Source organism: Camelus dromedarius, unplaced genomic scaffold (assembly GCF_036321535.1).
Source record: "Camelus dromedarius isolate mCamDro1 unplaced genomic scaffold, mCamDro1.pat HAP1_SCAFFOLD_114, whole genome shotgun sequence".
Classification (NCBI taxonomy): domain Eukaryota; kingdom Metazoa; phylum Chordata; class Mammalia; order Artiodactyla; family Camelidae; genus Camelus; species Camelus dromedarius.
Window position 1 is genome coordinate 9,693,067 of NW_026989787.1, and position 26,227 is coordinate 9,719,293.

Consider the following 26,227-nt stretch of genomic DNA (forward strand, 5'->3'; position numbering starts at 1 on the left):
ATGAAATATGCAGGTTCTTTGGCCATGGATTCTGATTTCAACCCAAACTTCCCCTGGGTCCCTCAGACCAAAATTATGATGGTTCTGATAGAGCCGTGCTTCTCTTCTATTGCAAAAATGCCAAATTTGGTCCTGGACCTGCAGAGATAGTGAATATGTCCATGAGATACCTAGATAATCCACACCATGTGCGTCAGCAATGTTGCTTTTTGAATTCAGGTCCCAGGCAGTTCTGTTCTGTAGACACTACCAATCACAGAAAACAACACACTCCAACCCCATGAGACTCAGTCTGTGCCATCAGCCTCAGCCCTCTCCCTCAGCTTCAGCAGACATTCCTAGCTCAGCATCAGCAGCTCAAGTCAAGGTCTGGGGATTGATTACAGGGATATTTTGTGCTGGTTTCTTTCAGTTCTGTCAGCCAGGCATCTGCTGTGCACTCCTCTCACCCTCATTGGATCTCCTTCAATCCCAACTGATCTCCCTGTGTGTGTCCCAGTAAAACAGTGTTTTCCCCTTTTTAGCTCCCTCACCAAAAGTCAGGTCCTGCACTGATTTCCTTTTCTACTTTTCTTTTTCCTCCTTCCCAATTTTGTGAGGACCTTTTCTGTCTCTTGAATTAAGAGACAGAAAAGGTGAAATTGATGTTCAACCAATGTCCAGCAGGTGTCCTGAGCCAAGGGGTGGATGTACATGGATGAGAGTGAGCTAAGAATGCACTTGTAATCAAGAAAAGATATCAAACACAAGAATGTTATATGGGGATTAAGTTTTATAGGAGAAGAGGAATGAAATGAGTTCTGCAAGGGAAACAACTATGTAAAATTCCTGGCTTTTCTAGAAGAGTTTGTTTATAATGTGTTTTTTTTTTTTTATATGGATGACACGGTAGATACAAAATCACTTTGGTATTTAATTTAGCTTCCATTGTGTACATTAAAAAGAGTGGTTTTTGTAAATCAATATTTATAATGTAAGAAGCACCATCTTTTATAATGATTTAAAGTCAAGATAAAATTTTTACATATTATCTTTTTAAATGGATGAGGAAAGGACACAGTGTTTCAAAATCCTTTAAGAGGGTAGTGGGTGAAAAAACATTCAGGCACTATGTTCTAAACTGCCTTGAAGCTGAGAACCTGTGCTGACCATTTAACATTTTGACCCAGTGAAATGATAAAGCCAGAGTCATTTCAGAAATGTCAGAAAAGCTATTTCAAGCATCCCCTGCAATTGGCCACATCCAGAACTCTGAACACAGTAAATGTTCAGTTAACACTAGCTCATTGACAAAATATTTTGGCCATTCAACTGATATCTATTAACAGCATAAATACAATATCCCTTCTTCCTAACTCTAACCTTCAAGGAGATCTTTCAATTTTTCAAATATCACTCAAAATTATGTTATTGAATGAAGCCCTCTACTAGATAATAAGTACACTGAATTTGGTTGTTTTGTTCTTTTCCAGATACTGATTAACATGCCAAGTATAATGCCTGGCCCAGGAAGCTCAGGAGATGAATCAAATAACTTGACCATGAAGGAGCACTGAGGAGGAGGCAGAGATGATCTCTGGCATGGGTATTATAATAGGCGTACTACAAGGCTCAGAGGCAGTGCAGAGGAAGAAATGAGGAGCTCTTGGAAGTGGTGGGGAGAGGGCAAGTGTTTGGAATGTTCTTTAAGAATAGGTACACTTGAACTGACTCTTAAAAGATGGGCAGGTGTTTGACAAGGCAATGTGAACACCACAGATAGAGGGGAGTGAAGCCACCTGGAATCCTTCCTCTCTGCACTGCAAACAGTTTGGGATGGTTGGTGCATATGGCACGTGACTGTGCACATTCTGTCCATGTTGTGTGCACTGATGATTTAGAAATGACAGAACGGCAAGTGGTGAAGCTGGAGAGTTGCAGAAGCACACAGAGGAAGACTGCCTTACATGGTTCTTCAAGGTATTTGGACATGATCCTGTGGCAAAGCAAGTCATTACATGATTATTAAACTAAGCAGTATTGGTGTGGAATTTGCCTTCCACAACAATTATTTTCCTGCAGTGTGGATGACAAATTTGGGAGGTGGAAGAGGGGAAAGAATACAAACTGAACTGCTGGTTGGAAGACAATTATCAGTGGTCCTGGAAAGACTCAAGGCAATCAAGAAGCTGTGAAGGAAGGGTGCTGAAGGGAGGGACCTTAAGGATATGGCCTCTGGACAAACTGATTACTATTGTTTAAGGAATAGTTTAGTGGGGAGCAAAGCAAAGACAAGCACAAAATGTGTTCTAAGTCTTTTGGGGTTATGTAATTGGGTAAATGGTATTGATATTTGCAATATATCCATATATATATATGGAATCAAAAAATTAGTCACAAGTTTCTGGGAGAAAAAGTATCTTCGGCACCCTAACTCCAGGTCCTCAGTTTTTCTATGAGGCAGGAAGCACAGGTGATGTTATCCCTATTTTATGTCCAAAGGGGTAAACTTTTTGCCTACTATCACATGCAGCAGGTTGGGAAGTTTACTCTCTACCAGGCTTAAGAACAGGTAAACAAGGGAAACAAGAACCATGCTTTCACAGAACTTATATTCTTGTGTTTGTGTTGGGGGGAACAGAATATGAACAAGTCAGCAAGCAATGAACCCAGGTCTGAAGGACTATGATGGTAGCAGGCAGTGGTACTTTATCTAGATATTAGGGAAAGTATCCCTGAGGTCACACTGGAGCTGACCTTCCATTGAGAAGGAAGCAGTCATTCAGATTCTTAGGGGAAGAATGTTCTAGGCAGAGAATAGCAATTGAGAAGTCCCTGAGGTCGAAACAAGTTTGCTGCACCCTGAGGGAGGAATTCCAATTACAGAGCAATTGAAGAGCTGGGGAAATTCCTAGTTCCAATGGCATTCCTGGGAAGGTGAAAGTGAAAGGCTTGTGACGCCTTAGGGTAAATACCTAGTACAAATACTCTTGGGGAGGGCTGGGAACCTGCCCACCGTGCACAACACTATGCCTCTAGAAACTGCATCATGACTCACAAATGCTTTTGGAAGACAAGCCCTTGCTCAGTTGCCTATTTTGGTACCTCATTTAACTAAAACTCATTTAGATTTGCCTACAGAGATGAACTTAAAAATCTTTAGATGAATGGAATTCATCTTAAATTTATCAGCTCAGAACAAGAAACCACCTACAGTCCAATGGCAGGCAGCTCTTCCCCCGAGGCTCAGTCATGCCCTAACATGTTACATGGGAACAGAGCCTCCCAGCCAACTTCCAAACCCCTAAAAGAGACCAGAGAGGCAACATTTTCCCCAAAGGATGCCCTGTTAGCTCAGCTGGACAGGACAAGGAGAAATGGTACCCCACTGCCAAGGTGCCAAGCTGGGTTCTTGTCTATGTGAACCTGGAATGCCTTGGAGAGATGGGACATTGGGGCTGCCTGCTGGCTCTGAGATGGGCCATCCCAAGCACAGTCCTGCCTGCTCTCTGGAACACACTGCTCACACCTCTCATCCTGTGGTCATCCTCCACTGCTACTTTGTGGGCTACCTATTCTTCTGCCAACAGTGTTTCTTATGCCAACCCATTCAGCCAAATGGCTTCAAATTCAAATTCTCACTACAGGTAATGCAGATCAACACTCTGACCCTCTCTGAAAAGATCCTACTTTACAGCCAATTTTCTCAGATATCTCTGCTTGGTGTATCAAAAAAAAATATGTGAATTTAATATTTATCAATATAGCATGAATAAATTATGAAATAATTAGATTATTCCTAAGTTATGTAGCCCCTTTCAGAGTATCACATTGAGAAGTTATATATCACGGGCACTTATTTTAAAGACAGCCCCAAACCATGAAATGCATTCTTTGGAGTGGTGCTGGAGACTGTGGCATGTTTTGGTCCATGCCAAGGGCAGGCTCACCTTGTGTCTGAGCTCATTTCAAACCATATGCTCTTAACATCTCTTTACTTCAACTGACTGGTCAATTTTTTGTTCCTAAAATCACCATTCAACCTTGGATCATAAGATGTTCGCACATACTTTCACAGCACCGGTATGTCTCCTTCCTAACAACTTTAATAATGGCAATTTTTCATTTATTTTCAGTGATTGATTCACCTGTCTCCCTCAGTAACTGCGACTTCCACAGCAGCAGGGACCATGTGCATTTCTGCTTACCAATATGTCCCCAGAAACTAGCATAGCTTCTGGGACACAGTAGGGGCTTAACAACTAGCCACTGGGGGAAAGATGCTATGGAATATACTCATTGGTGGAAATGTTTCTGCTTCTAAGAGTGGATCTGCCAAAAATCATTCAAATCAAGGCTAAATAAGGTTAAGGCTCAGCTATGCTGTTTTTTTCTTTAAAAAAATACAAGAAAGACTTTGCAGCTATTTGGGTTTAAACTGATTTTGGAGACAATTATCAAAAGGTTTGACTAACAATTTAACAACACTCATTTGGATATGTATGGTGATGACCAATTTTAAAACTTTTTTTTTTTTAATGGAATAAGAGTTCATTTTCAAGAAGGTTCACCCAGATTAGGCCAAATTTAAAAAGATAAGAAAAACTACCACTTACTTTGTCAGGCGCTCTCTCTCTATTATTTTCATTTAATCCTCATATCTGAATCTTACCCCAGGTCACAGATGAAGAAATGGAGGGAGCAAGAGGCTGGGGTTAGACACTGACTAAGAGGCAGAGCCAGGATTCACATCTAGGTCTATTTGATTCCAAGAGCTATGTCTTAAATCTAAGCCAAACTTTAAGCTAAAAAATAAATGCTGACATTGAATAATAATGTATTTGTTGCTCCCTCTTATGAAAAGGTACAAGACTACAGCTTAGTACCATCAACTGGGGCAAGTATTTAAAATAGAATTTGGATGCCAATGATGGGGTATAAGGGAAATGAGAAAATTCACAAAAAAGGAATAAGGAGGGATATTAACTAACATTAACCGAAAGCTTGTTTTATGCTAGATACTGTATTAGATGCTTTCATAGTAACATTTATTTTAATCCTAAGACTCCTGTGAGATGGGTAATAACAGTCAAGAAAAAAGTGGTATAGAATAACTGGTATTTGGCTACTCCGATGCTCCTTTCCCCCTTTCTTTCTAAGGATGTGAACCGCCCACATTTCAGCTGAGTATTGTCTGGAATAAGGACAACATTCCCCAGTCTCTATTCCAGCTTAGTGAGGTCACAATACTAAATTCTGGTCAATGAAATGTAACAGGAAGTGTATGACAGCCTCTGGGAAATTTCCTTAAGAGACCATAGATGCTTGCCTTCCTCTGTCTCCTTCCTTTCCTTCCTTCCTCCTTTCTACATTGCATGTGATGGATAAAGCTACATCTAGGGCCATGAGATTGAGGGCCTCATCTGATGTTTAGCAAACCTAAAAGGTGGAACCAGCCTAAGCCTCAGGAGATTTGTGAAATCATAATACCACTTCTGGATTGTCTCTCTAGAAATTTTTTTAATGTGAAAGAGAAACAAACATCACTTTGTTTATGCCACTGTTCTTTGCAGTCTCTGTAACTGGCAGCTAATTTTAACTAATCCAGAGACTTATCCAAAGTGATCATGTAAAGTTCAAACCCAGGCCCACCAGTCTGCAAAATCCACACTCTTAGGCAGAAGCCTGAAGAACTCCTGCTTATAATCTGCAAAAGATTGGTGGTGGGGTAAGAGTGTGTGTGTGTGTAAAACTGCTGACAAGAATTTGACAGAAGGAAAGAAGGAAAGTTTGAATATGCTCGCAATTCTGCATACCTAAGAGACAATCAAAGGGAATATGCTACTGGACAGTAAAGAATGTAGTCTCCATCAGAGGTGGACAGAGAAAGATCTGTCACCTGCATGGATCTGGAAAGAGAAAGGAAAGAGAAGCTGTGTCTCTGAAAGATGCTGCTGTATTTTATTTCCCATCTATATTTTATAAATTTCCTATATATATTTATTATTCTGTTCATAGAAAATTCTAAAAGACTCAGTCACTATTTCCACAGCCAAATTTGTCAAAGTGTAAAATTGTGTTTAGAAGTCTCATCATAATTATTAAGCACTCATTCTGTGCCCATCAGTATTCTAGATATCAAGCACAATATCAAAAAAGCATCAATATTGGTTTCTGACCTCAAGCAGCTCAGAACTTAGGTGAACACATAGAAAACAACCAAGTACTACTTACATGAAGAGATGGATCAGTGCAGGTGATAATAATCAGAAAGAGACTCATGAAAGAGAAGTAAAATTTAGAAAGACCTAAATTCTATATGTTTGCCTTATCTGCCCCAAATATTGTCTTAAAATGACCAATCCACCCTCAGGGCTCAGTCAACCTCTTTCTGGTAACCTGAGAAAATCCAGAAGAAAAAGACATAGAAATACTCTGTTTTCTACAGCATCCCATTGGTTTGGGGCAATATCTAGTGGTAGGCTCCTCACATTCATATGATAAAGGAGATGACTGTGAGCAGCAATGTGGCTGGTTCCTCTGCCCAATGGCACAAGCAGAGTCACAAATAACAGAAATGAAAGGATCACTACAAATTGTGTTATTGAACTGCATGACCTACATGGAGCAATCAACTCACTCCTAGGTTTGGCAGGGCCTTTCTGAGTTGATTCCCTGAAAAACAAAACAAAACAATAAAACCCAAACCAAACCAAAAAATAAAAAAAAAAATTTAAAAAAGAGAGACTCTGAGTGTCATCAACTCTGCTCCATGTGGCTGCCTTGATAAGAGTTCAGATTTCTCTGTGTCATGAGAAAATTTTTATGATTAATGGAAGACAGAATATTATCCAGTATTAACAGTTATTTTCCAATTCTGTATTATAAAATTATTTCTGATAATGGAAAATTCTCTATTTCTTTAAATTAATTAAAACATTGAAAGTCTACAGTGTATAAAAGAAAGCACTGGAGTTCTGGAGAGGTGAGGCAGAATACGAAGTAAACAGGAATCATTATTCCTTTTCTCAGAGGTATGTAATCTACAGGGGAAGCATGCAGCACCTGAAAGGGGAGGAGAGGTTGGTGGGCCACGCAGGGTTGAAGGAGGAGCATAGGAACATGGGTCTGGGAAAGTTTGGCTAGCTTTACAGTGCTCAATTGAAATACTACTTTGCAATATTTTCTCAACACCAGGGTTCAAGTTTGTTAGTCCTACTGAGACATCAGGTCAGAAGAAAAGAACAAAAGTGAGAAGGCATTTATGGCTTTGCATTCTCAGAAAGTCATCCTGCTGGTTCAGCTGTGTATGATTGAGCATATTATCATTGATGAAGAATTATTATTTATTTTTGATCAAAGACTTCACCATGTTTTCATGAACTTTTCAATCTCCTGGTTGCAGAGTTTTAACGTGAGCTCTCCTCGGGCCTGGGAGAAATTCTGAGAATGACCCCTGAGAATGAGCTCAGTGGTGAGAAGTCCAAGGACAGGATGAGGTCGACATTGCAAGTGTTTTTGGAATAAGGTAGCTTGACTAGAAACTGTAATTGTGCAAGGCCAGCTGTGCACTTCTGTGTGAGCTGATCCCTTATCATGGTCCCAGTCTTAAATATTCACGACCAATTACTCTGTGTTCTCAGCCCACTGTGCTGATTGACCCTCTGCCTTAACTATATGACATCCCTTCCTTTTATGACAAGTGTTAGGAAGGTGATCTTCCAGGCTCTTCTTCAAGGGAAAAACACGATTTCCTGCAGCAGGATGCCCGCCATCTCCAGCTAATCTGTCTTCTTGGAAGATGTCCAAATATTTCTTTGAAAGTTTCCCATGCATCCCATTTAAAGAATATGTACTGTCATCTGGGTCCCATATTGGAATCTGCCACACAGGAGCCAGCCAGTTATTGACTATTGTCTCTTTCCCATCCATAAAATGAAGACTTCTAAGAAAATATTTGCAAGTGAAGCCAGGCTGAAAGCTTAGAATTAAAGCAGAGTTAGTGCTCCTTAGCTCCTGTGAAGTGATATAAAAAACGCCCTGATGGGTTCTGCTAGTGACTGAGACAGTGCTTGCTGGGATCCCTGTAAGAATTCAATCTGTGTTCCCTGGACCATGTTGAAATCTGGGCAAAAGTTTTCCTGATACTGTGAAAGCAGCTGGTTTCTGAGGTTCCTCATAGTCAACTTTTTCATTTATTTGATTTGAAGTAACCCAGGTCTAATACCAGCTAGACCTTGATTCCATGCCCCTCCCATCTTTTTTTCCTCAATGACTGTGTGAGTATGTATTTGTGCATATGTGTTTCTTGGCCTAATATTAGGCTATCTGTTAATTGTAATACACATTTAATACTGAACTTCAATTCTAACCTTAACTGATTCTCTAAGACTAGGACATAATATGTATGCACATGTATGTGTGTGTGTGTGTGTATGTATGTATATATACACACATATATATAGTTTGTTAAGAATTTTTAAGAATCAATATAAATTGTAAAAGAACAAGATTCAGAACATTTTAGAAATAGAGGAAAAGAGATATGAGTCAGAAAGTGTATGAGAATTGGTATCTTGGCTTCTGCTGGTGGCTCTTCTGTCAGTGAGATCTGGGGCAAGCCACTAACAGTCTAGGCAGGAGTTTCTGTTTTCTATGTGTTTAATGTAACTATCCTGGACTATATCAGAAAAGAAGATAGGAGTATTTCATGTTCCAGATATCTCAGACTTCGTTTCATCTTACCACTCATTTATCATCCAACAAATGTTTATTCTATGCCTACTGTGTGCAAAACACTGGACTGGTTTCTGAGGATACATTGGCCCATTTGATGGATGTGGCCTTTGCCCTCCTGGGGTCCACAAGTCTCCAAGCATTCCTCCAGGGACCGTTAGGCTGGACATGATAAATCAGTGGGGACTAACTAACCAAACCCCATTGTGTCCCCACACCACAGTTCTCTTTGTCTTTGTCTCCTGAATCCTATGTATCCAAATGCAGGCACACCTTCCAATTATCCACTTATTCTACTAATTTATCTCTGCTAACTTCTTTATCTCCAATTCAGTCTCTCCACCAAATTGTTTTTGGAGGATATAAAAACAAATAAACATGTGCCCTCAAGAAACTTAGAGTTTTAAAAAAAATAGAGGCAAATATGTAGCTGGATATATGAGCAAATTCAGGGCTGATTAAAATCTCCTAGTACAGGATATTGACATGGTTCAGAGCCTATGACTCAAATATGCTTTATAATAGCTGAATGTAACCAGGTCACCTTATGAAAAAGAGCAGTATGATAATAAATCAGGCATCCTTTATCTCATTTCAAAATTGAAGGGCAAAAGTAGTTGGGTCTTACATTGGTAGATGAAAGAGTGGGCTAAAGTGGAGAGGACTTCCCAGATTTCTCAGAGAAATTGAGACCTAAAGGGCAAATTAAAAAAAAAAAAACTTAAGGCTTAAGGAAGCCTGTTGTTTTTGTGAGCAGAACAGCTTTTGGTGTCTGGTAAAGGCCTCTGTGTAACTGGGGGAGTTACAGACAGATTGATTACAAGTAAAAATGAGGGGGGAAGCATACTAAAGGATGAAACAAATATGTAAGTGGGTGTAAATTTTATAATTTTACCTTCATTTTTGAGTGAACTTGATTATCAAATAAAATGCCTGGATTTGCTTAATTTACTTAACCAATTCAATAATCAGATACAAAATTTTGTTCTTCAGGGTCCTCAAGGACACAAACACACAAAAAATGATGTGTGCATTCTGACAAAACATAATCATAATGCAAATAATTTCTATTTATAAACTATTTTATAGTTCATGCATATCACTCAAACAGTGTATTACTGTCATTTCAAAATAACATGCTCTCTCCTCTGTAGTCTGCACACCTGAGAGTGACAGCATCTCTTAGCAGTCCCCAGTCTTGCTGAGTCATTCTGTTCATCCTCCTGTAGCTCAGGCATCATTCAGAGGCCCAACAGGTTGAGAATTGACAAGTGCTTAACTATGGATCCCTAACTTACTCTGGAGGAATGCTGTAAGACTGTGGACCTCAGGAGGGTAAAGGTCACATCCATCACATAGACTAGCTCATCCCCAGAACCCAGTGCATTGTTGTGCATATGGCAGGCACCCAATAAATATTTGTTAGTTAATAAATGAATGGGTGAAATGAAGTCTGAGGCTTCTGAAATGCACATCTTCTCTATCTTGTATAGTGCAGGGTCCTCTCAAGATTTAATCCCTAGCTCTGTCTACATTAACATGTTCTTATTTGATTGAAGAATCAACACACTTAAAGACTGGGATTTGGAAGTGAGAAGGAGTACATGGAAGTGATTCAGGAAGACAAGGAAATGAGACACAAGTGGCAACATTTGTCAAAGTAAGATAAAAGAATACTTATTACAAGATTACTTATTATATTTCTCATGTCTGTGCATGTCTTCATCTTCACCTTCTGGTAACATATACATCCATGTTGAATTGAGCCATTTTCCCCAAATCGAGGATCTTGTGACTTTGAAGTACCATAATATCTTGAGATTTCTTTGATAATTTTTGACCAATGGGTTCTAGAGATGCTGGAAACCCTGACAGTATAAAATAACAAGACAATGTAAAAACATGAGTCAGAAAATCATGACTGCCTTTAGACATAGCTACTTAAATATAGCATGGTGACTAAAAGTATGGATTCTGGAGCAAGACTACTTAGATTCAAATCCTGACTTTGCCCTTGTGAGCTGTTTGATTTTTGTTGTTAATTAATTTCTCTGTGCCTTAGTTTTGTATTTCAAAAATGAGTTGTGGTGAGGATTAAATAAACAATACTGTTAGAGCAGTTCTAGGCGTATAGGAAGTGCCATATTAATCTTAGCTCTTATCGTGATCATGGGTAAGTCACATATCCACTCTGGGTTTAAAGTTTCCAGGTATAAAATGAGAGATTTTGACTAGATTTTCTCTAAGGCCCTCCTGAACCTACTGTTTGCAAATGCTTACAGTCCATGTGCTTTTCTACATATATGTATGTAGTTTGTGATAGGAAAGTGCATGATTAGTAAATGCTTTCCTTGATTGATGCCAGGAGATGTTATTAGGGGATTGAGACAGTCTTCTTCACTAGGCCAAATTCCTTGAGGGTAAGAGTGTATCTTTTCCTCCTCAGGATCCCAAGGCCTAATGTGGTGCCTGGGGACAGTGGGTGCTCTGTAAACTGTTAATGGATATGGAATAAATGCCTATGTCTTGTGTACCCAGATATATGGGAATGGGAAATGGTTGTAACTCCTTCCTAGGCCTTATCTCAATTAAAGCTACTTACACCGAATATTCAAAAAGCATTAGTGCTCTCTACTGGAGACATTCCTAGTACAGGAATTCAAGTTTGAGTTTTTGATGGCAAATTCTGATTTGAGTTCATAAGTCCTGGATTTGAGAAGTAGGGTATAGCAGATACACATAGTTTACTGTGTTGCAAGCACAGATTTGGTGTTATGGCACTGAGGATGGCATGATCAGCATTAAAATGCCAAGTCTCATTTCTTTGCCATGTATTTATGCGTTTATTTCCAGAGCAGCTTTATCTATAGATTTGTACACATGTTGCGTTTGCTTTGATTCATTTTAAGTAAAAAAAAAAAAAAAAGAGAGAGAGAGACATAGCATTAATTGAAAAAGTAATGTTAAGAAAATGAAAAGACAACCCACGAAATGGTAGAAAATATTCACAAATAATATATCTGATAAGGGACTTGTATCCAGAGTTCATAAAAACAAAACTAAGCAAAACAATAGGATTTATATTTCTCATTTAAGTTATTATTTTCTCTACACCTCAAGTCTTTTTTTTTGTCATTACTGTTTTCTTTTTCATTAATTGAATATTTTCTAATATTACTTTTTAACTTCTTTAATGATTTTCTTGCTATATATTTTTAGTTATTTACTTAGTGTTTGCTTTAGGCCTTACCATATATGTCTTATCAAAAACAGTTTCACAATTACACCAGCAATTTCAGAGAATGTAGAAACAGCATTCCCATATAGCTCTACTCTCTTTTCTTTCTTACTGTGGTATTCTTGTCATAGGTATTATCTCTATGCATGTTATAAGCCCAACAATACATCATTATAATTATTATTCCTTTATGTAATTTTATGTCTTTTAAAGCTGAGAGGAGAAAAGAGAGCAAGTTTATACGTATAACTTTTTTCTTTTTTTTTAATTGAGTTATAGTCAGTTTCCAGTGTTGTGTCAGTTTCCAGTGTAGAACACAATTTTTATGTTATATGTATAATTTTTCTCATATTAGCCTTCTTTCCATTTCAGGTTCTATGCATTTGTTCCTTTGGATTCAAGTGAAACATCTGGAGTCAATTCTTAACCCAATGTTGGTTTGTTCTCACCAACCTCTTTGCCCTGCTATTGGAAAATATATTACATTTCTGTATGTTATATGCCCACAAATACAATTAAATGTATACTGCTTTATGATTTTTAAACAAGATAAGAAAGGATAAGAAATAGGCAATTATACTCCTTTATAATTGCATAATTACCTTTATCAGTGTTCTTTGTTTTGTGTGTGTGTGTATTCAAATTACTGTCTTGGGTCACTTGATTTCAGCCTGAAGAACTAACTTTAGTATGTCTTGTAAGGTAGGTCTACTGGCAGCAGATTCCTTCAGATTTTGTTTTCCAAATGTCTTTTTATTTCATCTTCATTTTTAAATGATAATTTTGCTGGATATATGATTCTTGATTAAGAACTTTTAAAATTTGAGGGCTGAGAATAGGTTATCCTATTGCCTTCAGCCCTCTACTGTTTCTGATGATAAGTCAACTGTTAATCTTATAGGAGTTTCCTTAAACAAGATGTCATTTTCCTCTTGCTGCCTTCAAGATTTTCTTTGGCATTTTTACTATGTGTCTATTCATGGGTCTTTTTGAGTTTATCCTACTTGCAGTTTGTTGAACTTCCTGGATATGTAGATTTAAATTTTTTAGGAAATGGGAATTTTTTAGCCACTAATTTTTCAAATATTTTTCTGCTCCTTTCCTTCTCTGTTCTTCTGGTGCTGCTTTAAATGTCTGTTGGTATACATTAGTGTCCCACATTTCTCTGAGACTTTGCTCATTTTTTCTTCATTCTTTTTTCACTCTGTTCTTGGATTGCATAATTTCTATTGATCTATTCTTAAGTACTTTTACTTTCTGCCCATTTAAGTGTATTATTGATTCCATCTAGTGAATTTTTAAATTTCAGTTATTGCTCCTTTCAGTTCCAAAATTCCCATTTGGTTATTTTTAATAATTTCTGTCTCTTTATTAATGTTCTCTATGTGATGTGACACTGTCATCATGCTTTACTTCTAAAATCATGGTTTTCTTTGTTTCTTTGAACATATTTATAATGTCTTCTTTTCTCACATCTGGTCTCTCCTGCAGGTGGCTTTATTGCCTGCTATTCTTCTGGTATCTAGGCCATAATTTCCTGCTTATTTTGCATGTCTCATATTTTTTGGAAAATGAACATTTTAGATATTGCAGCAACTTTGGGTACTGGCTTCATCTCTCCCCTCTTTCAGTGCTTGTCATTGTTGTTAGCTTGTTTACTTGTTTAAAGACTAACTGGATTATTTTAGTGTTGTCCATTCCCTTCTCTTCCTCCTCTATCCCCTAAACAGACACAGGGTAAAGCCTCTGATGTTTTTCCTCAGGGATTCATCCTTGGACATGCCCAGCCACTTTGGGATAACAAGGTTTTAGCAGGACTTAGGCAGTGTTTGTCTAGTTACCTGACCACACTAACCTATGAAACTCCACTAACTGCTGGTTAAAAGCTCTATTGTTCATAACAATGCCCTGGAGAATAAATTATTTACACCCTAATCCAGTCAAATTCAGGCTGCTATGAAGGGACAGTTCCTGATGGTCAAAGTTTGAAATTTATTCAGACTCTAGTTCTTGCAGCTGGTTTCTTATTTTTCTCCAGCAACTAGTTGGCTTATCATTTAGCCTGTATCTTCAAGGATTTTATCAGTCTCCTCCCCATTGCCTCTCACCAACACTTCTACTGTTTTTGAAAGCACACTTAGATTTGAACTTCATATGCTGTTGCAAATAAAGTTGGTTCCTTTGGGGAGATAATTTGAACTCTCTGTTCTATGGTCTGCATTTCCTCCCAGGGAAAATCTCTGAGCCACAACTCTGGTGCTGGAGTAAGGAACAATAGGTCAATTCTAAGTGACAGCCCAGTTTGAAGAAGTAAGTGCTCAGTGGATATATGGGCAAGAGCCCCAGGTGTCCTTGGCTTGTCTCCCTTGGCACAAGCCCCTGTCCTATGAGCTGAGTCAATAGCAATTGGGATCTCAATGTCCTACCATGCCCAAGGTAGAACCTTTGTCTCATGAGAGGAAACGTGGTGGAAGAATGGGGCCCCCACCTGTTGGCTGCAGTAGTACAGAACTTTGCCTCAGCAACAAGTATCTAGGGGCAGTATGAGAAATGCTAATGTCATGTCCTTCCCAGGAAGACAACCCTCCAACCAGGACCTGGGGGGAGTCAAAAACTTGTGTTCTTGGTTGTACAAGCCTGGGTGGAGTTCCCAGCTCAATGAGTGGAGAGGGGAAAAGTGCGGATCTTCAAATACTAAAGACTCATCATTTTATGGAGCTTTAGTAAATATTCTTGAGTAAATGTGTCCTCATTTGCTGTATATCTGTAGCGGCATTTCCATTTGTGTATGCTCATAAGGCCAACTATTTTTAAATGTGTTTTAAAAATAGTTTTCATCAGTTTTTTTGAGGAGTGATACTGAGTTGCACACCATCGTGCCAGAAGTGGAGCCAGGAAGGGGAAACTGATACAGTATAGATTAGCATTCTCTTTAACTGAAGGCTTGCTGTATCTTTGGTTGCTAGTGGAAGGCCTAAGATATATTTGTAGTATTAAAAATAAAAATTAAAAAATAATTTTCTAATGTTAGTATGTTAGAAGCAAAGCCTAAGATGGCAATTCCTGTAGATGATTTGTTGCTTGAATCCTCTGAGAAGAAATCTTTAGAGAAGTGGAGACATAGGAAGATGCAAGTTCCCAGGCATTTCTCAAGGGAGATCATGTAAGCATTTCTAGAAGCCAGCACTCAAAGCATCTTGGGATGGATACTCTGCTGTAAAGAGACTAAGAGAGTTCAATATCAGCTATCAAAATCAACCTCATAAAAATAATCATATTAAAGAGTATTTAGAGTAAAGAAACTCAGTGTAGAGTTTACTAACAGCTGCTCCAAGAACCCAAATCAACCACATAAACAAAATTGTAGCAACAGTAATAAAAACAATATAACAGCCACTCTTATTGGACACTTTCTACCTTTAAGGAAGTACACTTACTATCTCTAATCCTCATGATCACACAGTAAATTAGATATTATTCCTACATTTATGCAAGTGAAGAGATTAGACTTAACATATTCTAGGTCACTTAGCTTGGTTCTAGAGCTTAGTCTCAGATGCAAGCTCTCTGACTCCAAGGCCTGTCCTCTGTCCATTACTTACACAAAACTGTCCAAAAAGGGGTGAAGAAATGAGAAAAGAAAGAAAAACAAAGGGTAAAAATAGATAAGAGAATAAAGTGGTAAGGAAAAATGTATGAAAGTATAGTCATGCATGGGAGTGCCAGGGCAGGATCAACAGGTTCCCCTGTAGCTCTTCATTAGCACAAATACCCTCCAATTTGGTCTAAGCCTTCTGAGGCGAGCTTCATCAAGGCTCAACAATGCTGAACCCACAAATCCTTTCAATGTAGCCCTATTTCTACGTTGGGTTTTTGCTGAGAAGTCTGAGGAAAAACTCCCTTAAACTTTCCAGAAGCCCAATTGTTTGAGAGCATCTATGATACATACTGTATCTCCTCGGAGAGTCTTTTTCTGATTATGTCATACTCCAAGGATGCAACCATAATGATTCTGAGGTTTAAGCAAAAGAATCTTCAGTCATGTCCTTCATTTCATATTTGACCCCTCCATCTTTTTTTCTTTTCTTTTCTGGCAACACCCTGGATTTGTCCTTTGCTTGGAAACCATTTATGAATTTAATTTTAGGATCATTTCCCTTCCTGGGAACTGCTGCTTTGTGTCTTCCTATTCCCCTTCCCAAAATTGAGTTTATGGTCTCCATAAGATTATATATCATGACAAAAGTATCTTACAAGTCTCCTTCAACTTTCACTGCATTTTGCAAATTTTGATGAGTTGTATTTTTATTTTTATTTCATTGAATACATTTTAAAATCCCTCTTGAGACTTATTTGACCTATGTATAACGTAGAAGTGTGTTGTTTACTATCCAGGTATTTTAGGACTTTCCAGCTATCTTTCCATTGTTGATTTCTAGTTTAATTTCACTCTAGTCTGAGACATACATTATAACATTTCTGTTCCTTTCAATTTTTAAGGTGTGTTTAATGATACATAATGAGGTCTATCTTGGTGAATGTTTTATGTTAGCTTGAGGAAAATATGTATTCTGATGTTTTTGGTATTCTATAAATGTTGATTACATCCTGTAGATTCCAAATAGAAAAATCAATCAATATAATATACCACATTAAGAGAGCAAAGAAAAATAATGGTCATCCAATTGATTCACAAAAATCCTTTGATCAAATTTAATAATTTTTCTGTTAAAAAATTACTAAAAAATTAGGAATAGAAGAAAACTTCCTCAACATGATAAAAACCATGCATGAAAAATACACAGCTACATCCTACTCAATGATGAAAGACTGAAATCTTCTCCCCTAAGATAACAAAAAAGACAGTAATGCCCATTTTTCCCTCCTCTATTTAACATAGTATTAGAGGTACTAGCCAGTGTAATAAAACAAGGGAAAGAAATAAAGAGATTTAAAATTGGAAATGAAGAAATAAATTCTCTCAACACACGACAAGATATTAAATATAGAAATATCAAAGATTTCACCAAAAAATAGAAAAAATAAACGAATTCAGCAAATTTGGAGGATACAAAATCAACAATTAAAAATCAGTTGCATTTCTATACACTAACATGACAATTCAAAAAATTAAGAAAGCAATCCCATTTAAAATAGGATCAAAGTGATTAATTAAAAATAAATTTAGCCTAGAAGAAGAAAGATTTGCATACTGAAAACATTGCCAAAAGACATTAAATAAGACATAAAGAAATAGACATCCATGTTCATAGGTGGGAAGTTTTAATATTGTTAAGCTGTCAGTACTACTCAACAGATTCTACAGATCTCATGCAATTCTTATCAACATTCCAATATTTTTTCCAGAAAATAAAAAGTTCTAAAATTCATAGGGAATTTCAAGAGATCCCAAATAAACAAATAAAAAATCTTGAAACAGAAGAACAAATTGGGAGATATCATACTTCCTGATTTCAAAACTTAGTACAAACTATTGTGATGCAAATAGACATATAGACGAATACAGTAAATAAATCTTCTCATATGCGGTCAAATGATTTGGTAAAGGTGTCAAGACCATTCAGTGGGAAAAGCACAATATTTTCAACAAGTGATACTGAGGAAATTCGATATTCACATGCAAAAGGATGAAGTTATACAATTACCTTCCTCCATATTCAAATATTTACTCAAAATAGAACAAAGATCTAAATGTAAAAGCTAAACAAACTCTCTTAGAAGAAAACATAGGGGAAACTCTTCATTCTATTGGGTTTGGCAGTGATTTCTTGGATATACACCAAAGGTGTTTGTAGACAACAAATGAAAAAATAGATAAATTGGTTTTTACAAATATTTAAAACTTTTGTGCATATCAAAGGACAATATCAAAAGAATAAAGGGTAACTCACAGGATGGGAGAAAATGTTTACAAATCATACATTTGATAAGAAATTAATATACAGAATATATAAAGAACCCTTTAACTCAGCAACAACAAAAACAAAAACAAAGAGCTCATTTCAAAAATAGTCAAGGACTTGAAGACACCTTCCCCAAATAACAAAGATAAATGGCCAATAAGTACCTGAAAAGGTGCTCATCATCATTATTCATTAAGGAAATGAGATACATTTCACACACATTAATCTGGTTGACATTTCTTTAGAAACAGAAAACAAATTTTGGTAAGGATGTAGAGAAATTGAGAATCCTGTACATCATTGGTAGGAACAAATTGAACAGCTAATGTAGGAAACAGTATAACTATTCCTCAGAAAATTAAACGTAAAATTACCATTTGATTCAACAGTTCAACTTCTAGTTATATATCTCAAAAGAACTGAAAGTAAGAACTCAAATATATAGTTGTACACCAATGTTTATAATAGCATTATTCAAAACAATACAAAAAAATGGAAACAATCTAGTTATCCACTAACATATGAATGGGTAAATAAATTGTATTGTATTTGCTGGTCAGAATGGCTGTCATCAAAAGAACACAAGCAACAAATATTGGCAATGATGTGGAGAGAAGAAACCCTTGGTGGGCTCTTGGTGGGAAAGTAAATTCATGCAGCCACTGTGGAAAATATTATGGAGATTTCTCCAAAAATCTCAAAATATAATTACTATATGACCCAGATTCCACCCCTGGGTATATAAAAGCAAAACCAAAACCAAAACCAAAAACACTAATTTGAAAAGATACATGCATGTCAATGTTCATAGCATCATTATGTACAATTGCCAAGGTATGGAAGCAACCTAAGTGTCCATGAACAGGTGAATGGATAAAGAAGATATGATATACACACACACAGAGATAGATAGATATAGATAGATATAGTATGTATAGATATTTATTGTATACTACACACACACACACACACACACACACACACACACACACACACACAATGGAATACTACTCAGCCATAAAAAATGTAATTTTGCCATTAACAGCAACATGGATGGACTTGGATGGCATTATGCTAAGTGAAATAAGTCAGACAGAGAAAGACAAATACTATATGATATCACTTATATGTAGAATGTATAAAATACAACAAACTATTGAGTATAACAAAAACAACAACAAAAAAAGAAGCAGGCTCACAGATATAGAGAACAAACCAGTGGTTACCAGTGGGAAGTGGGGCAGGCAATAAAGGTATGGAGGAGTGGGAGGAGTGGGAGTAACACACTATTGAGTATAAGACAGGCTACAAAGATGTACTGCACAACAAAGGGAACATAGCCAGTATTTTGTAATAACTGCAAATTAAGTGGAAATGTGAAAGTTCTATAATAATTAAAAATTAAAAAAATAAAATAGAGTGTAGTACATTCTTACCATGGAATGTTATTCAGCCTTAAAAAGAAGGATATTCTAACACATGTTACAGTCTAAATAAACCTGAGGACATTATGCTAACTGAAATAAGACAGTCACAAAAAGAAAAATACTATATGATGTCATTTTTATGAGGTATCCAGGGTAGTTAAATTCATAGAAACAGAAAGTTTACTCACACTTACCAGGATCTTGGGGAGAGGGAAATGGAGACTTGTTTATTGGATACAGAGTTTCAGCTGAGCATGATGCAATGGGTTGGAGGTAGATAGTGATGATGATTGTAACATCTATGTGAATATACTTAATTCCACTATATTGTACACTTTAAATAGTTAAAATAGTAAATAGTTGTGCATATTTCATCAAAATAAAATAATTAGGTACTTTAAGTGGGAGGGAAATAGAACTTGATTGTCTGCATTTTCTATATTAATGGACAGTCAGCAGGGGCAGAGAGAGATTGGGGCCTTAGACCAAATATATCAGGGGAGGAATTCATTACTCATGTTTTATCAGGGACTGTTTCCTGGGCTAAGAGTGAGCACCATATTCAATGCAGCCTGGGACCACTGTCCACAAAATAGTGGTCAGGAAATAAGATCACATTATCTGAAGTAAAAGGAATTCCATCCAAATAACACTGTTGAGTGGCACAACCACACTTCCATGGAAAAAGAGACACAAGGAAGAATATTCCAGAGTTGTCATATCAGTCCTAGTACAGTCATAGAAACAGAATCCACTTTAGTTTGTTTAAACATAATAAATTTGTACAGGTGATAAAGGAATAGAGATCAAAGAACACAAAATTCTTCATCAAAACCTTTACTTTTTGGCCTATAGGTAATGAGGGATATTTATTACCCTTTGAAATAATAAACAAATGTCACACTTATTCATACATCCAACCATTAATCTATTTATTCATTGTTTCAATCACCATGCACTCTAGGTTTTACCTTACTTTAAAGTTACCATATTTGGTCCTTAGGGCTCTATAATACACAATTATATCTCCAGGCAAGATGCACTAGGTTGAAACCAAACTTAAAAAATGACTATTTGGTTGCTACTTAGATTCTTGATCACTACACATAAAATATTTATATATATACACACACACATACACATACATACACATACACATATCTATATACACACACACATCTATATACACACACATATATATATATACATGTATATAATTACAATATTTATTTCTGCCTAAATAACATTATGTAAGGCCCATATACAGTGTAAGCTGCATGAGGACAAGATCTTTGCTTTTCTCTCTTTACATAATCCAGAACAATGGCAGGGAGGACATAAGAATTTAACAAACAATGTAAATAATTAGAACCAAGCATTCCTTAATGAGAATTAGAATAGATGTGTGAATAAATTGTTAACTACTTTTTAAAGCCTTTTTATTTTTCTAAGTGACCATTGTCAGTTTTATTATTTTTTATTGAAAGAAAATAGAAACAGTATTTCAAAGAGATATCTGCACTCATGTTTATTGCAGCATTAACCACAGTAGCCAAGAAATGAAAGCAACCTAAATGCCAACACATGAATGGATACAAAAGATGTGGCACATATACATATACACAAGGGAATATTATTCAGTCACAAGGAAGGAGGATATCCTGCCATTTGCAACATCAATGGACCTTGAGCACATTATGCTAAGTGAGATAGGTCAGAGAAAGACAAGTACAGTGTGATATCACTTGCATGTCGAATCTAAAAAAGACAAGGTTTCTCTTTGCTCTTCAATGCAGGGTGTGTCTAGTCCAAGGGATTAGAACATCTGCTTAAGTCAAGCTCTCAGTGGGAACAGATATACAGATATTTCTGTAGAATAGTTTACTTTTCCATTAAACCCCATGATACATTGGTCACATATTCATTACTATATGGTTTCTTCTTTAAAAGGCAAAGCCATTCATTCTTCCTTCTGAACACTTGAAGCCACGACTAGACGGAGTCATTTAAATTCTCCAGTGGAGATGAGTTAACATCCTCGCAGAGATACTGAGACTGTGGTGAATAAGGTCACATAGGGGGAAACTGTACCGAAAGATTTTCTTCTGCTCCTCTGGTCCTTAAGTCAAATTAGAGACCTTAATCTAATATCTAAAATCCAAAAAATCTATTATCTCAGAGGTTTGGTGTGATCATGGAATTCTGGCAATTGAAAACAATCACACATGTGTCAGCTTTTTGTTTTTACAGAAGTTTCTTACTAAGTACCCTCTGTGCCTAAACATACACTATGAAGATGTAAAGAAAATACATATATATATATATATATATATATATATATATATATATATATATATATAAAATGGTGTCTGTCTTCAGACGAACTATACTTTTATTTGAAAAAAATACTAGACCAAGTTAGTTGCACCTGGGCCAAGACTGTGTTCATACCAGGATGTCATGTACCTCTAACAGGGAGACTGTGATGTCTTTTCAGGATCTGAGCATCACTCCTAGCTTGGATCCTGATTCTGAGAGTCCTTGAAGTGTTTGGGTATTCTCATTTCCCAGCATAGGGATCCAAGTACATTTCCAGAGGTCCCCTAGGAGAGGCACTGTGAAAATCATTATCATTTATCCTCATCCCAGAGTTGCAAGGTCCTCTCTCCTGGGATCCTGCCCTCCCCTCCAGGTGATAGTTCCATCATCTGAAATTGGTTTAGACCAAGGGTACGGATTATAACCTTTTATCAATGTAACCTCTCAGCTTCCTATAAATATCCTTGATTCCAATGGTTTCCTCCCCATTCTTTTTTTCTCTACAGACACCTTGTTTTATTTGCCATCTTCAGAATTTTCTCTGGTCAGGTCTGCTGGCTGCCACTCCAACCAAATTATAGACTGAATGTTTGAATGTGTTCTCCAAAATCTATTTGAGGAAACCCCAACTACCAATGTCCCAATGTGCTTGGAAATGGGGTTTGGGAGGGATTAGATAATGAGTGTGGGGCCTTCATGAATCTAATTAGTGCCTGTATAACAAAGAATCATGAGATTCATTCTCTCTGTCTCTCTCTCTCTCTGTCTCTCTCTCTTCACCATGCTAGGACACAGTAAGAACCTTGTCATCTGTAAAGCTGTAAGAGGACCCTTACCAAGAAAATAACAATGCTGGCACAGTGCTTTTGGACTTACAGCCTCCAGGACTGGGAGAAATAAATGTTTGTTTTGTAAGCCACACAGTCTATGGTAATTTGTTATAGCAGCCTGAGCTAAGACAAACCACAATGCTCATTACTCTTATTGTATGTACTTGAATTCTGATGTTTAAATGCCAACACCTGGCCTCTGTGTGTCTGGGTTTTTCATTCCCCATTACTATCAAGGCATCCACTTCTGCAGTGGTGCATCACCCCTTCTGTACTTGTCTACAGCAGAGACGCCACCACTGAACTTAAGGATGTTGGGAATTCCTCTCACCAGTGAATATTCTTAGTGTTTAGTAATTTGTTTCTAAACACTGTAAAAGTGTAATTGAAACCTATGAAGCAAAGGTTACTGTTGTTGAGATTTCAAGGGGTAACAGGAAAGTTCATACCTTATTTTTGAAGCAAATATAAGGGATTAAAAACCAAGGCCAAAGCAAAAACAAGATTAGGATGCAAACGTTATTTTCTAGTATTCTGATCTTAGTCTTAGACCCCTCATTAAGCAGGCTAATGTCATTTCTGGAAGCAATGAGCAATTCCATTTATTCACATTCCATTTACTATTTTAATTATTAGTATTTTAGTTTGTTTTCTTTGTTATTCGAGAAATAACACAAGCTAACTTTGCAAAATTGAAAATATAGAGTATATAATGAAAAGCATGTGTCCTTTCCATCCCTGATGCCAAGCTGCCCTCTCCAGGAAGAACCAATGATACCAATTTCTAATGAATCTTCCAGAAATGTACTATACATACATGTGTATGAGTGCCCAAAATAATTGCCTTTTTTTTTTTTTACGGTGAACACATTATACAAACTGTTTTGTGCCTCATTTTTTCACTCTACATTCTATCTTCCAGATTGTTCTATATTTATACGAATAGAGCTCCACTATCTATTTACTAGCAACCTAGTATTCTAGTATAAATGCATGCAAAATATATATTACCAAATTACATAAATGAGCATTAAGTTGTTTCCAATCTTTTGCCATTAGAAGTGAAGCCTCAGTGAAACTCTTGTATATATGTACATACACATATATATGATTTTGCACACATATATATTTCCTAAAACTGAACACACTATATCAAAGTGTCCATGCATTTATTCTATCTAATGTGGGCCAGGCATCAGTATTCTCTAGAAATCACTTTTTATATTTAAAGCATTGCTGGATGAAAGTGAAATGCATGCACATCAGAAATAGGCCAGAGAACATACATGTATATTATATTATATATCTGATTTCTTTACAAGGAGAGCTACTTCTTTTTAAATAGTGAGCTCACTACTTTCATAACATTACCAAGAATGTTAGCTGGGGCAGGCAATAACGAAGCGATCCTTTTGCCAAGGTTGTCCAAGGCTTGTACAAGCAAGGAACTATCATCATTTTTAGTATCAACAATTCTCTCTCCCAAATCATTTATCTCTGTACTCATCTCCTCACATTTCTTTCTAAATCCTTCAGTACACAGATCTTCTTGGACCTAAAAAAAAAAAAATAAAAATGAGGAAGGAAGTAAAACTTTTTAAATCCCCCATTTTTTCAAGGATTACATTTTGTCAAACTTTAAAACTTTGTCAGACTATCTTTGTTTTATTCCTAAAATTGTTCTCTCTTAATCATGAAAGGAGACTCTTGTAACAAGGAATATTTCCTGGTTTGGACCTAAATATTAAGAGGAAGTGTAGTTTACAGCCTTAATAATATTCATATACCTTAGGGTTTTGCCAGGAGGCTAAGCCTGGCATGAGGACAGATGTAATATTTTCCAGTCAAAAAATGCAAATGAGAGGTAGCCTTGGTCTGACTGCACTAATTCTCAGTCCCACTCAGGATGACACTGTCACCCATATTATAAAAATCTGTTATAAACACATGGCCCCTAAATTATAGAAATCTCTTATAAATCATGTTCAGATGAACAATGAGAGAAATCCCTCCAAGCCACATGATAGCTTGGGGATCTGTCCACACCTGGAGGCAATGCAGCAAGTGTAAAATCTATTATTTCTATGTGTTTTTAAGTCTGGACATTTCTGGTAGTTTTATGTCAGCACAGATCTACCTCAGGGCCTTGGGCTGAGCAGGTCTCCTGGTAAAAGGTAGTGATCTTGGTAGAGCGTACTAGTTGTTGTTCATATTAAACACACGTAGTTGGAATATCTGTTCAATCAAGCCCTGTGAGATCATTTTAAAATTCTCTAAATGGCTATTCAACCCTATTTATATTCTCTGAGGGCTTGGAGTAGAGGGGGTAATACTCATCCTGAACTCTCCAAAGTCTACTTACAGAGCCGAATTTAAAGGTTTTGGAAGGATTCAAAGGCTTCAGGGTTTTAATAAATCACAAGCAGTAGATGCACTTGTGATCTTTGCATGACCATGCTGTAACCTTCACCCATCCCTTCCTGGGGTACCAGGACAAAGCTATCAAGCTCTACTACTGCCACAGCCTGATTCACCTTCAGCTGATGCTCCAATATCTTGTTTGGCTCTCTCAGCAGGTTTTCTCTTTCTCTCACCAGCTTCTCCATCATCTGGACTATGTGTTTCTGGAGACTTCTCTTCTGAGCCTCCACCTGCTGCTGATGCTCCTGCAGTTTCTGATTCAGCAGTTCCTGTTCCTTCTCAGCTGTCTCCTTCCAGGTCCACTCTTCTGCCCCAGGAAGGTATTAGAGAGGGAAAAAATAGGCAAGAATTGACCTCCACCCTCCTGAGCTCAGAGGCCAAACCAAATTGAAGAGAGAGGTAGGAAATCTCTGAAGTCCTCCCCCCACACCCCATGTCCACACCATCGAGAGCACACTTCAGAATGTGAGAGAAAATGCTCTGCCTGTCTGGCATCCAATCACAGTTTCCTTTGCTGTTTCCAAATGCAGCAGGGTTGTTCCACAGAAAGGAAGGAAGCTCCGGTATTGGGAAGGTTTTGCTCTCACACCTGTCAGAGGGCACTGCAAGAACATACGCATCCCACTGTGAGCCCAGCCCTACCCCGTACCTGCTATGGCCTTCTACCCATCAGTGAGGGCTTTATCTGCCTGCAGGATTTCTCTAGTGCCACCTGGGACTGCAGAAACCTCTGGAGGAACTCATTTGCCTGAGGAACCAAGGAGGAGCACAGAAATTAGATTTCCAATAGGGAAATTAGTGCTGCAAAGACAACTAAGTCCATGTAAATTTTGCTTCAAGTTTAAAGTTCCACAGTGGTTCCTTACAATGAGTCCAAGCTCCTTAGAGTGACCTGTCTCTCTCCAGTCTCTTGCCCAGTGCTACTTCCTTCTCCCCACTCTAGAATCCAGCCAGTCAGAATCATGTTCAGTTCTACAAACCCCAAATCTCTGGTGCTTTTACATATCTGCTTTACCAGTGTGAAATAGTGCCTCTAAATTGTGCTGCTGTTCTCCTCTGCCACTAGCTGGTTATAACTTTAGACAACTTATTTTAACCTGCCTATGCTTCTCAGTTCAGATCTTTAAAATGTTGATAATGTAGATGCTTCTTAATGCTATTTGAAAGATTAAGTTAAAGAGTCTAGGGAAAGAGCTTAACATTTTGGCTATAGGAAACAACAGTTCAATATATATTAGTTGCATTTTTATTGTTGTTTTTTATTATTTTATTATTATTATTATTATTATTATTATTATTATTATTATTATTATTATTATTAATTATTATTATATTTGTTTCTAACACCTAAGT

The 26,227-nt window shown here is 37.1% G+C and overlaps 1 long non-coding RNA gene across 13 annotated transcripts in view; it reads left to right on the forward strand.

Moving 5' to 3' along the window:
* The window catches only part of LOC116151704 (uncharacterized), a 38,099-nt gene extending 25,349 nt beyond the window's left edge, over positions 1 to 12,750 (forward strand). For 12 of the 13 annotated variants that reach the window (XR_010380069.1, XR_010380066.1, XR_010380068.1 and 9 more), the window contains one exon: positions 1,473 to 2,030. This is a non-coding gene — a long non-coding RNA (uncharacterized LOC116151704). Of the gene's footprint in view, positions 1 to 1,472; positions 2,031 to 7,384; positions 7,508 to 10,274; positions 10,376 to 12,325 lie in introns of those variants that run through there. The other variant, XR_010380058.1, reaches the window with a different exon arrangement.
* The last annotated feature ends 13,477 nt before the right edge of the window (positions 12,751 to 26,227 follow it).